Consider the following 14,222-nt stretch of genomic DNA (forward strand, 5'->3'; position numbering starts at 1 on the left):
GCTTCCTTATCTTTTCTTTTTCTCGGCCTGGTAGACATGTATTTCACATAAAAAACCTGCACCACATCATTGGCTAGGACAAATGGTTCGTCTGCATACGCAAGATTGTTGAGATCCACTGTTGTCATTCCGTACTGCGGGTCTTCCGTTACCCCGCCTCGTGTCATATTGACCCATTTGCACCGAAACAAAGGGACCTTCAAATCACCTGATCCATAGTTAAGTTCCCATATGTCCTCTATGTAACCATAATATGTTTCCTTTCCCGTGTTGGTTGTTGCATCAAAGCGGACACCACTGTTTTGGTTAGTGCTCTTCTTATCTTGGGCGATCGTGTAAAATGTATTCCCACTTATCTGGTACCCTTTGAAAGTCATTATATTCGAAGATAGTAACTGGGACAGCGAGTACGGGTCATTTTGAATATCGCCATCATCCAGGGCACGTTTCTGCAACCAACCGGCGAAAGTCCTCGTTTGTCCTTGTGTAATCCAGTCGTCAGACTTCTCCGGGTGTTTGGACTGTAGAAAATTCTTGTGTTCCTCCATATACGGAGCCACCAAGGCAGAATTCTATAGAACTGTGTAGTGTGCTTCAGTGAGAGAATGCCCGTCCATACATATTATTTGATGCCCTCCTAGCGTGCCTTTTCCTTCCAGTCTGCCCTTATGCCGTGATTCAGGAACACCAATCGGCTTAAGGTCAGGAATAAAGTCAATACAAAACTCAATGACCTCCTCATTTTCATGGCCCTTCGAGATGCTTCCTTCTGGCCTAGCACGGTTATGAACATATTTCTTCAAGACTCCCATGAACCTTTCAAAGGGGAACATATTGTGTAGAAATACAGGACCCAAAACATTAATCTCTTCGGAAAGGTGAACTAGGACATGCGTCATGATGTTGAAGAAGGATGGTGGGAACACCAACTCGAAACTGACAAGACATTGCACCAAATCATCCTGTAACCTTAGTATGATTTCTGGATCGATTACCTTCTGAGAGATTGCATTGAGGAATGCACATAGCTTCACAATGGCCAATCGAACGTTTTCCGATAGAAGCCCCCTCAATGCAACCGGAAGGAGTTGCGTCATAATCACGTGGCAGTCATGAGACTTTAGGTTCTAGAACTTTTTCTCTGCCATATTTATTATTCCCTTTATATTCGACGAGAAGCCAGACGGTACCTTCATGCTGAGCAGGCATTCGAAGAAGATTCCCTTCTCTTCTTTGGTAAGAGCGTAGCTGGCCTGACCCTGATGTATGTCGTCTTTTTCGTGCATACTTTGCTGGTCCTCCCGTGCCTCTGGTGTATCTTTTGTCTTCCCATACACGCCCAAAAAGCCAAGCAGGGTCATGCAAAGATTCTTCGTCACGTGCATCACGTCGATTGCGGAGCGGACCTCTAGGTCTTTCCAATATGGCAGGTCCCAAAATATAGATTTCTTCTTCCATATGGGTGCGCGTCCGTCAGCGTCCTTCGGAACAGGTTGTCCGCCAGGACCCTTTCCAAAGATTACCTTCAAATCCTTGACCATATCATGTACATCAGCACCAGTACGGTGGCGAGGCTTCGTCCGGTGATCCGCCTCACCTTTGAAATGCTTGCCTTTCTTTCTTAGGGGATGCCTGCTCGGAAGAAATCGACGATGTCCCAGGTACACATTCTTCTTACAACTATTCAAATATATACTGTCGGTATCATCCAAACAGTGCGTGCATCCGCGGTATCCCTTGTTTGTCTGTCCTGAAAGGTTACTGAGAGCAGGCCAATCATTGATGGTCACGAACAGCAACGCCTTTAGGTCAAATTCTTCCCCCATGTGCTCATCCCACACACGTACACCTGTTCCATTCCACAGTTGTAAGAGTTCTTCAACTAATGGCCTTAGGTACACATCAATGTCATTGCCAGGTTGCTTAGGGCCTTGGATGAGGACTGGCATCATAATGAACTTCCGCTTCATGCACAACCAAGGAGGAAGGTTATACAAACATAGAGTCACAGACCACGTGCTATGGTTGCTGCTCTGCTCCCCAAAAGGATTAATGCCATTTGCGCTTAGACCAAACCATACGTTCCTTAGGTCACCTGCAAACTCCTCCCAGTACTTTCTCTCGATTTTTCTCCACTGCGAACCGTTAGCGGGTACTCTCAACTTTCCATCTTTCTTACGGTCTTATGCGTGCCACCGCATCGCCTTCGCATGCTCTTTGTTTTGGAACAAACGTTTCAACCGTGGTATTATAGGAGCATACCACATCACCTTGGGAGGAATCTTCTTCCTGAGGCGCTCACCCTCGACATCACCAGGGTCATCGCGACTGATCTTATAACGCAATGCATCGCATACCGGGCAAGCATTCAAATCCTCGTACTCAACGCGGTAGAGGATGCAGTCATTAGGGCATGCATGTATCTTTTGCACCTCTAACCCTAGAGGGCAGACAACCTTCTTTGCTTCATACGTACTCTCGGGCAATTCGTTGTCCTTTGGAAGCATATTCTTTATCATTACCAGCAACTTTCCAAATCCCTTGTCAGATACACTATTCTCTGCCTTCCATTGCAGCAATTCAAGTGTGGTGCCTAACTTTTTTTTGTCAGCTTCACAATTCGGGTACAACAATTTCTTGTGATCCTCTAACATGCGCTGCAACTTCGTCCTCTCCAGATCACTTGCGCAGTTTCTCTTTGCATCGGCAATGGCCCGACCTAGATCATTAGTGGGCTCATCTGATGCCTCTTCTTCAACTTCTTTCTGCATTGCCGGCTCAACTTCTTCCCCCATTGTTGTATCATCGTATTCAGGGAACCCATGGCTAGGATAGCCGTCGTCGTCCTCTTCTTCTTCATTGTCTTCCATCATAACCCCTATTTCTCCGTGCTTGGTCCAAACATTATAGTGGGGCATGAAACCGGACTCAAATAGGTGGACGTGAATGGTTCTTGACATAGAGTAACTGTGACCATTCTTATAGCCAGCACATGGACAAGGCATAAAACCATCCGCCCGCTTGTTTGCCTCAGCGGCAAGCAAAAAAGTATTCACGCCAGTAATGAACTCGGGAGAGCATCTGTCATCATACATCCATTGTCGGCTCATCTTCATTACACAACACCGAATAGACCAAATTAATACAAGTTCATACATAAAGTTCATACATAAAGTTCATATACAACACTTAATTAAATGCAACATACAAATAACTCTCTAGCTAAAGAATTTAAATGCAACAACAAATGCGATGAAGATCGCAACTAAGGTAACAATTGATCCAACAGCATAATAATACCAAGCCACACTATCAATGACATATTTTCTAATCTTTCTAATCTTCAACCTCATTTTCTCCATCTTGATCTTGTGATCATCGACGACATCGAAAACATGCAACTCCAATTCCATCTTCTCCCCCTCAATTCTTTTCAATTTTTCTTTCAAATACTCGTTTTCTCTTTCAACTAAATTTAACCTCTCGACAATAAGGTCGGTTGGAATTTTCGGTTCACATACCTCCTAGATAAAAATATCTATGTCAACTTGATGGACATAATTTGTCATAAACACGAAATGCAACAACTAGTTTTAAAAGAGAATATACCACATCCGAATCATAACAAGGACGAGGGCCGACGGGAACGGATATCAAAACCATGGCACTATGTATAACAGACAACGTACGGGTAAGATAATTATACGAGTAACTATATATCCAAATCACATAAACATCAATTTGGTAATGTAAAACATACATGAACAAGAGCCTCACCAGAAGGTGGTGCCGGCGACGGGACGGTGCGGGCGATCGACGGTGGTTACGACGGAGATTTAGAAGGCACTAAGTAAACCACACCTACATATGCAAACTAAGTGTTATTTTTGTGCTCAAATTGCATATAAATCAAATACTAGCAAATATAATTATTCCTCCCAAATTAATCACTATACAAAGCATTGCAAGAGCTAATCTAGCAATGAGAGTTGAAAGGACAAAGTTGCTAACCTTTGTGATCATTTGAATGGATGGGGGCCTTCAAATCTTGAGAAATTTTGGGCAAAATTTGTGAGGAGCTCGAGGAGAGAGGGGGAAGAACAGAGGAAGTGAGTGGAAAGGGGAAGAACAGAGTGGCTCGGGGGGACGAAGGGTTTATGTACGTCGACCTTTAGTACCGGTTCGTGCCACGAACCGGTACTAAAGGTGCTGGACAGGCCCCAGACTGACAACACCCTGCCACCATCCTCTTTAGTACCGGTTCGTGGCACGAACCGGTACTATAGGTTCGCCACGAACCGGTACTAATGAGAACGGCCGGCTAGCCGTTGGAACCGGCACTATTGGACACATTACTGCCGGCTCAAAATCAAACCGGCACTAATGTGTCTAATATTAGGTCCTTTTTCTACTAGTGCATGTGTTAAAATAAAGGACATGGACCTACTGAAGTTTAGACCCATGGTTATTAGATTAGGAAGTGTTTTTTTTTTCACCCGTTCCAACGCACGAGCTTATTTGCTAGTACTAATAAAAGAAATAGGTATTCTTAGTCTGACATTAAACCCGCAATAGATATCAAATATTTTAAAAAATACTCATATCTTCTAAACCGTTACTCCAAATTTAACATGTTACATATGAATTTTGATTAGAAAAATATTAGAATCTGAATATGATGTTATTTTACCTGTTAACAATTTAAAAAATAATATCTATGGTGCAATCTTAATCAATAATGCATTATCCGTCATTCTTTCATCTATATCTATACCAATATAAAAAGACCCAAAGGGGCAGATTGGAACCATCTCGCCCGTCAAATCATGTTATCTAGCGGTTCAAATCGCTCCAATGTTGAGCACCAAACACGTTTAACACTCTAATTACCCACCACTGCCATTGGTTATGAACACGTTTTGACTCAACGTTATCCCATGAAATCTACCATGTAATTAATATCCTACCATTCCGGCGGAAAAAGTAATTGATATCTCCAAATACCAACGTGCAACAGATATGTCTTACCTAATATAACATGCAACTAATATCCTTACCTAATATAAACGTGCATTGCACGTACATTATTACTAGTATAAACAATATATCCTGGTTAATCTTTAGGGCCGATGTAGGTGTCATTTGCAAGCCATACACAACCATCCGTCAGCCCCTACCCATCGTCTCGTGTGTTGTCCCCATTGTTATGCATGCCCAAGAGCCTTTCTTATCTACCGTTGGGTTGCGACGAGCTTCGTGCACTTGATGTTGTCTTGGTTCATATTTATTCGATGATGGCGCAAGATCCCTCCCTAAAATGCTAATCGTTACGAATTCCCATGGTGGAGCTCCCAGTCAAGATTCATATTCAGCTACGGCAGTCGTTGATTGTGAGTCAAGGTTCGTGTTCAACTATGGCACTTATTGATTGTGGATGCTCCTATGCTACGCCATGGGGTCTGGTACGCACGTCAATGCGGTGAGTTAGGATGTTTGCAAAGTCTTGGTATTGTGATCTCTCAGAACACCCCACATGTACTTGTCTCTTTCATGCTGATGATCGTTCTGTCTGCTAGCCAGGTCATGCCTTCTGGGCATACATTTTTGTTTTCTATTCTTCTTTTACACATGTTATTTGTAAGGGTTTCGGCACGATTTCCATTGTAAATAAGGTCAATTAGTTCAGGTTTTTGATCTGGTTTCCATTATAAACTTGATCAATCTCTTATATTATGGCCACTTTGAGAAATATTTTTAGCTGAGGAACTCCCCCAGTAAATATAAATAAATATATCTATTTGACTCTAATTCTCCTGCACAACCAGATCGAAAGGGGGCAATAGAGGTAGCCCTTTGTCCTTGGGTCTGGGTGAGGATGTGGGTTTGTGTGAGTTGAGCATAGAAGGTAGCGCTTTGCCTCGCTTCGTGCGAGACAGAAGACCCTCATTGCCTCAAGTGCTTCCTTAATGATCCGGCTCGCGGAGGAGCCCAATCTTCTTTATTATATTTTTGCTTTATTACATTTATTATTATTTCTAAATGGGAAGAAATATATTTAAATTTTTAAAAGTTCATTGCGCGTTCAAAAAATGTTTCATGCAATGTTAAAAAATGTTTGTGCACCCTTTATAAAATATTAAGAGTATTGAAAAAAGTTCATGACCTTTAAAGATACTGATGCGTTTGAAAGAATTTTTTGTGGCATTTTAAAAATTATCAAATGTGAAAAATGTTCGCTCAATTTTTTCCAAAAATATTGCACCATTAAAAAATGTTTGTGAAATTTAAAAACGTTCATTAGTTTGAAAAAATATTCATAACGTTGTTTAGAATGGTTATTTAATGTAAATAAAGAAATATGTGTAAGTTAAAAAAACATGACGTACCATTCAAAAAATGCATGTGACCTTCTAAAATGTTTACAGGTTCCAAAACAAATATTTGTGACATTTTAAAACATGTTTATATAATGCAAAACAAAGTTTGCATAATATAATACTCCCTCCGTCGAAAAATACTTGTCGGAGAAATGAATAAAAATCGATGTGTCTTAGAACTAAAATACGTCTAGATACATCCATTCCTCCGACAAGTATTTCCGGACAGAGGGAGTAAAATGTTTTGTACTATTGTAAATTTTTTGAACATCTATTTGAAAATGTTTAACATCTCGTATAAAATGTTCCAAGTTTTCATTTAAAAAAAATGTTAATCATGTATTTGTACTCGGAATGCTATGGGTCCCACGTGGCGTTGCCGTTTCCATCTACTAGCCGTAATGCTGATTTGTTGTGTTGATTGCCACGATTTTGTATTCAGCATAGGGTTTGCTGAGCACCCGTGAAGTGACACTTAACATACCCTGCTATGCTGGCCAGCGATATATACCGAGTGCTACACTCTAAAAAACATATGCCGAGTGCATATCTGCCTTCACTGAGCACTGTAGATGCTCGGCATAGAACATTTTTTCTGAAAATGGATGGGAAATCGATCATGTTGCTGCACATGCCAATGTGGGCGATGAATATGTGCAAAGGACGGAGTAAACAGCAGGGTTGGCGAACGGATTATTGCAATTGACAGATGCTTATTGCAGGTTCTTTTAGCATTCAAAAAAAAAATTTGCAGAGGGAAATTATACGTGTTGCTTTGCCAAATTCGAATGCTGAAATTTGCTCCTGTTGCCGCACTCATGACTTTTATCGGACAATTTGAGGTGCGGCCTTACATACCCAGATGAAGGCAGTACATTGACTGATTTTGAACAACCCATATTTGCAGAAGTCATTTTTATATTGTACTCCATCAGCACCATAATATTTTTGACACTAGTGTGTCAAAAACGCCCAATTCCCCTTGATTCTTTTCCAATCAAGGAGTAGGAATACTATTGAAGCAGCTGCCTTATATGCCAAAATAATGAGTGCAAAAAGGTATGTCGGCAATCACAAACATTTAGATAGAAGTTGGACAATAGTTGATAATTAGGGAAAAGATAAACAAAAGTTTTACAAGTCATGCAAATAATTAAGGTGGAGAAATACTAAAACGCATAGATTAAATTGGAATTTGAGCACCTAGCCACGCTTCAGTTCCTTCTGGCACGCATGGAGATGACAATGCTAGTAAGTGCTGAAGGGCAACTCTCCTCCAGATGCTTATACCCCTCCGATGCCACCACAGCGTCAAGGATAGCAGGAGTGCTGACAATGAACTCGGCGCACTTGGCCCTGAGGTGTGAGCAGTTGTGCTGCTCAGCCAACGCCAATGTCGTCGCTGCCGTGTCGACCGTGATGCCGCCAGAGAGCTTGCCCGCGCAGATCACCTTGAGCCTGTCCAGCCCGTATCTGTCAGCTGCCGCAAGCAGATGTTGAGCCATCGTTGACACGGCCTCCAGCTCCAGGTCAAGTTCAGGCACGGTGTCGGTGTAGATAAAGCCAAGCAGCGCCCTGAACACTGCCGACTCCATGTCCTTGATCTCTACGCTCCGCGAGCACGCCTCCTTCATGTCCCCGAAGAACTCAGCCATGAAAACCCGGGACCTCGCCGCCAGCACGAGCTTGTGCGCGGCGAACGACTCGCCAGACACGAGAAAGGCAACATCAGATCCGGCTCCGCTTAGCAGGAGTTCACCAAAGTGCTCGTGCAAGTTGGACGGTGGCACTGACGGCGCTTCTTTAACTGGGATGGTTGGCATTGGTACTTCCTTGAGCACCGTGATGGTGCATTCCACAGTTAGAGTGTCATCCTCGAGGTAACCCGATGCCACTAGATGTAAGACAATAAGTTTTGGGGAACCAGCACAACCCTCTAGGGGTGGCTTATCTCATTATATATAATAGTTGTGTTACAATATGTACCATATACGTACATAGGTACAGAAGCTATACATAGTCTAACACCCTCCCTCAATCTTAGCCACTTTCTAAAGAACTGAGAAGGGTAAGATTGCGCCTACAAGCCTCAAACTGTGGCAGCGGTAAAGGCTTAGTGAAGATGTCTGCAAGTTGATCCTTAGATGAGATAAACTTGATCTGGAGTTGCTTCTGTGATACACGTTCCCGTACAAAGTGATAGTCAACTTCAATGTGTTTCATTCGGGCATGAAATACTGGATTTGCAGAAAGGTATGTAGCACCGATGTTATCACACCAAAGAATAGGAGGCTGTGGTTGAGACAAACCCAACTCCTGAAGCAAAGACTGCACCCAAATAATCTCTGCAGTAGCATTAGCCACAGCCTTGTACTCAGCTTCAGTACTGCTACGTGACACAGTAGCCTGTTTCCGAGCACTCCAGGCGATCAAATTAGAGCCAAAGAATACTGCATAACCCCCCGTGGATCGCCTGTCATCTGGACTACCAGCCCAATCTGCATCAGAGAAGGCCGAAAGGACCCGAGAGGAAGTCGGCCGAATATGCATACCAAATGTCAGGGTGAACTGAACATAACGAAGAATGCGTTTAACAGCAGCCCAATGAGTATCGCTGGGAGCCTGAAGATACTGACAAACCCTGTTAACAGCATAAGAGATATCTGGTCTCGTGATCGTCAAGTACTGAAGTCCACCAACAATGCTCCTGTACTCTGTGGCATCCGCAGGAGACAAAAGCTCACCATCAACAGCTGTTATCTTGTCGATAGATGACATGGGTGTGGTGGTCGGTTTGCACTTCAGCATGCCAGCTCTTTGTAACAACTCCAAGGAGTACTTCTTCTGCGTAAGGACAAGATCAGTAGCACGAGAAGTGACCTCAACTCCAAGAAAGTAGTGAAGCTTCCCAAGATCTTTGACCGCAAAATCAGCACCAAGAGAGCAGACAAGAGCATCAGCAGCATACTGAGAAGAGCTGACAAGGATAATATCATCGACATATACCAAAAGATACATAGTGACTTCTGGCTTCTGTAGAAGAAATAATGAAGTGTCAGCAGTAGACGGCACAAAACCATGAGCACGAAGGGCAGAGGCAACGCGGGCATGCCAGGCACGAGGAGCTTGCTTCAAACCATATAGTGCTTTGGAAAGACGACAGATATAGTCAGGACGATCAGGATCAGAGAAACCAGGCGGCTGTTTCATATAAACCTCTTCCTCCAAAAATCCATGTAGAAAAGCATTCTGCACATCAAGTTGACGAAGTGACCAACCACGAGAAACAGCAATGGAGAGAAGAAGCCGAATAGTGGTAGGCTTGACGACAGGACTGAAGGTGTCCTCATAGTCAAGACCATGACGCTGCCGAAAACCGCGGGCAACAAGTCGCGCTTTGTAACGCTCAATAGATCCATCCGAATGCTTCTTCACTTTGAATACCCATTTTGAGTCAATAACATTTACCCGTGGTGGTGGAGGAACGAGAGTCCATGTCTTGTTACGAAGAAGAGCATGAAACTCCTGCTCCATAGCCTCTCGCCAATGTGGAATGCGCAGGGCAGCCTGATATGAGCGAGGCTCAGAAGATGGATCCGCAACAGCAGCAGCCAAACAAGCAGCCAACCAAGCAACCGTACCATCCTTACGTTCCTTAGGTTTGAAAATGCCACTGCGACTGCGTGTATGTGGTCGGGACACAGGAACCACCGAGGTCGACGGAGCAGCCTGCAACGGGCTGGAGGACGGCGACGTTGACGAGTCAGCCGGTGACGAGGAGCCAGTCACGGTAGCCTCGGACTCGGTTGGCGAAGAAGGCCGACCCACCGGCGAAACCGGCAGAGCAGACGAAGCAGCTGGCGACTCCGGCATCACAGACCGGGCCGATGGCGAGCTCGGCATAGTGGGCCGTGGCGCGGCCGATGTCGCGGGCCGATCCGCTGATGAAGGCGACGTGAGGACCCAAGCCGCGGGCGAAGACGGCGTGATGGGCCGAGCCGCAGGCGAAGACGGCGTGACGGGCCGAGCCGCAGGCGAAGACGGCGTGACGGGCCGAGCCGCGGGCGACTCGGTGGCCGCTGGCGAAACGGACCGAGCAGTGGAGATGCTCGGCGCGACGGGCTCGTCGGGTGACCATGCATGGGCACGCGAATCGATGCCATGCAACATAGGGCGATCGACGTGCCCACCAGAAGACGACGATGATGATGGTGAATCCTCCAACAGCTCCAAACGAGCTCCACGTCCGGTTCCTGCACCATGGTTAGGTAACAGCAAAGGAGAGTATGCAACATCATCAAATTGGTCAGAAGCAACAGAGGATGAATGCAGGGATGGTGGTTCGACAGTGGACACAGGAAGGTTGGCAAAGGGAAAAACATGCTCATCAAACACGACGTCCCGAGATATATAGACACGATTAGTGGGAACATGAAGACATTTGTAACCTTTATGAAGAGAGCTATAGCCAAGAAAAACACACTTCTTAGAACGAAACTCAAGCTTGCGCTTGTTATATGGACGAAGATGCGGCCAGCAAGCACACCCAAATACCTTGAGAAAGGTATAATCAGGTTGTTCATTAAGGAGAACCTCAATGGGAGTCTTCATGTTTAAAACATGAGTAGGAGTACGATTGATGAGAAAGCATGCAGTGGTGAAAGCATCACTCCAAAACCGAAACGGAACAGATGCATGGGCCAAAAGAGTAAGACCAGCTTCAACAATATGACGATGCTTACGTTCGACTGAACCATTCTGCTGATGTGTATGTGGACATGCTAAACGATGAGCTATCCCAAGCGACTGAAAGAAAGAGTTGAGGTTGCGATACTCGCCCCCCCCAGTCTGACTGGACATGAACAATTTTGTGCTTGAGAAGACGTTCAACATGTTTTTGAAACTGAACAAAAATATCAAACACATCAGATTTGCGTTTAATAAGGTAAAGCCAGGTAAAGCGACTATAAGCATCAACGAAACTGATATAGTAATTATGACCGCTGACAGAAGTCTGAGCAGGACCCCATACATCTGAAAACACAAGTTCTAAAGGATGTTTCACCTCACGACTGGACTCCGAAAAAGGAAGTTGATGACTCTTCCCCTGCTGACAAGCATCACACACTGCTACATCTTTATTACTAGACAAACTAGGAAGCTCATGACGACGCAAAATATGACGGACAATAGGTGTGGCCGGGTGACCAAGACGAGCATGCCACTGTGACGGAGAGACCCGAACTCCACAGAAAACACGAGCGACACCAGGATGCTCCAGACGGTAGAGGCCCTGGCACAACCGCCCACTAAGAAGAATGTCCCTCGTGCCCCAATCCTTAATAAAAAGATCAAAAGGGTGAAATTCACAAAGCACATTATTATCACGTGTGAGTTTAGGAACTGAAAGAAAATTACGGGTCACAGATGGAACTCGAAGAACATTGCGAAGCTGAAGACTCCTATTGGCATGTCTAGTGAGAAGAGATGCTTGACCAATATGAGAGATGTGCATACCTGCTCCATTGGCGGTGTGGATCTTGTCGGAGCCATGATAGGGTTCACGAGTGTGAAGCTTCCCCATCTCGCTGGTTAGATGCTCTGTCGCCCTAGAGTCCATGTACCAGTGTGGATCGATGGAGTAGGACTGAGTGTGTCCCTGTTGCTTCTGCGGCGCGGGACGATCAGCCATGGCGACCTGACGGGCATTGTTGCGTGTATCTTTGCCGTCATTGCCAAGACCAAGGAAGCTTCGCTGGAAGCGCTTATGACACTTGGAGGCCCAGTGCCCATCGCGGCCACAAAGCTGACACACACGTGGACCGCCAGCCCCCGGTAAGGTCGCAGTAGGTGGGGGGGCCGAGGCGGGCGACGGTGGCAGCCCCAAGGGAGACCGGGGTGATGAAGAAGAGCGGCCACCCTTGGTGGCGGCGTTGGCCGAGAGGGAGCCAGTGCCCCTGGTGCGGCGAGTCTCGACCCGTTGCTCAGTGAGAAGGAGCCGAGAGAAAACCTCGTGTGCCAGCATGGGTGTCGAGTTGCCCCGCTCGTTGATGATCTCGACTAAGGCATCATACTCCTCATCAAGACCATTGACAATAAACGAGTTGAACTCGGAGTCGGTGAGGGGCTGTCCAATGGAGGCCAATGTGTCGGCGAGGCCCTTGACCTTGTTGTAGAACTCAGTGGCAGTGGAGTCAAGCTTCTGACACTCTCCAAGCCGACGACGGAGTGCAGAGACACGAGCCTGGGACTGCGCTGCAAAGGTGCGCTCAAGGATGGTCCAGGCCTCATGAGACGTCTTCGCGAAGACAACAAGGCCGGCAACTGCCGGCGAGAGCGACCCCTGGATGGAGGAGAGGTTCGCCTGGTCCTGCCCCTTCCAGACGCGATGGGCCGGATTGTAGACCGGACCGTGCACGCTGTCTACCAGCGCGGGTGGGCAGGGAAGCGATCCGTCGACGTAGCCTAGCAGGTAGTGACTCCCCAAGAGCGGGAGAACCTGCGCACGCCAGAAGATGTAGTTGTCGGCGGAGAGCTTGATGGTGATGAGATGACCGAAGTGAAACGGCGGCGGCGAAGACGATCCCATCGAGGAGGCTGCCTGGGGTGCAAACACCATGGAGGCAGCCGGAGGCACCGAAGCCGATGCGGGAGGAGGCGGGACCGCAGCCAGGGCGGGCGCCGCAAAGCTCGCGGCCGGTGCGGACGCCGCAAGGCCCGCGGCCGAGGCGGACGCCGCCAACCCCGCCAGCGGGGCAGTGTGATCCGCTTGCGGCAGGAGCGGCGGGACGACGCCTGCGGAGTCCGCAGCGGACGGCGGCGCCGCGGTGTGGACCACGAGGTCACGCCCAAGCGAGGGCGCCGGCGGCGTGGAGAAGACGGAGCCGATGCTCCTTGTCCCGATCGGAGCCGGAACAGAGACGACATCGAGCGGGAGGTTGAGCAGAGCCGCAAGAGAGGCCGGGAGGAAGCCCGCAGCAGTGGAACCGGTGGTGGCGGCGCTCGACATGGCGGCAGCGCGATCGGTGGCGCGGCGGCGGCGGTGAAGTCGGCGGCGGCTGCGGCGGCGGTGCGGGTATTAGGGTTTAGAAGCGGAAGCGATCGTAACCTAGCATGATACCATGTAAGACAATAAGTTTTGGGGAATCAGCACAACCCTTTAGGGGTGGCTTATCTCATTATATATAATAGTTGTGTTACAATATGTACCATATACGTACATAGGTACAGAAGCTATACATAGTCTAACACTAGATCACGCCTTGGCACAAGAAGAACAAAAAATGATGATGAGCAACCTTTTGGGCGCCTGAATGATCCTGACTGGCTTCTTATTTCAGATGGTTCAGCCACGCCTCGCGGATCAACCGGCCGACAACCTAGATTCGCCCTCACGACGGGCGTACGGGCTTCACTGAGAAAGGCAAGCTCTACTGCCACCCACGAACTGCGCTCGGGAGTATTACCAACCTTGCGGTGTAAATACGGATTTCCCACTCGTAGCCGTCGACGTTCCATCTAGATTTGATGGAATCATCGGAAGACATGGCCGACGTCGCACAAAAGCCACGGATCTTGAGCTGTTGCACGGAGCGCGCGGCATCAGTGAGGTCTGTGCAGGCATTAGCCATGACGGTGGTGAAGAGTGGGGATGTGGGAATACTGTGGACTGGAGTGCGGTGTGATTTATACAGCAGGGGTGGAAACTAACGAGCCAGGGACTCCTCGGGTAGGGTGGAGGTCAGCATGCATGGATATACTGGACTTTGGAAGTTGGATACTCGATCAATATCAATCAATACAGAATACCAACAATCGCCATGACTGTTCTAGCAGCCTTCTCGA

The 14,222-nt window shown here is 47.0% G+C and overlaps 1 pseudogene; it reads right to left on the bottom strand.

Annotated features, from left to right (window-relative positions):
- Positions 1–7,591: 7,591 nt before the first annotated feature.
- On the bottom strand, positions 7,592–14,008 carry LOC119340612 (annotated as a pseudogene).
- Positions 14,009–14,222: the final 214 nt, after the last annotated feature.

Source organism: Triticum dicoccoides, chromosome 7B, assembly GCF_002162155.2.
Source record: "Triticum dicoccoides isolate Atlit2015 ecotype Zavitan chromosome 7B, WEW_v2.0, whole genome shotgun sequence".
Taxonomy (NCBI): Eukaryota; Viridiplantae; Streptophyta; class Magnoliopsida; order Poales; family Poaceae; genus Triticum; species Triticum dicoccoides.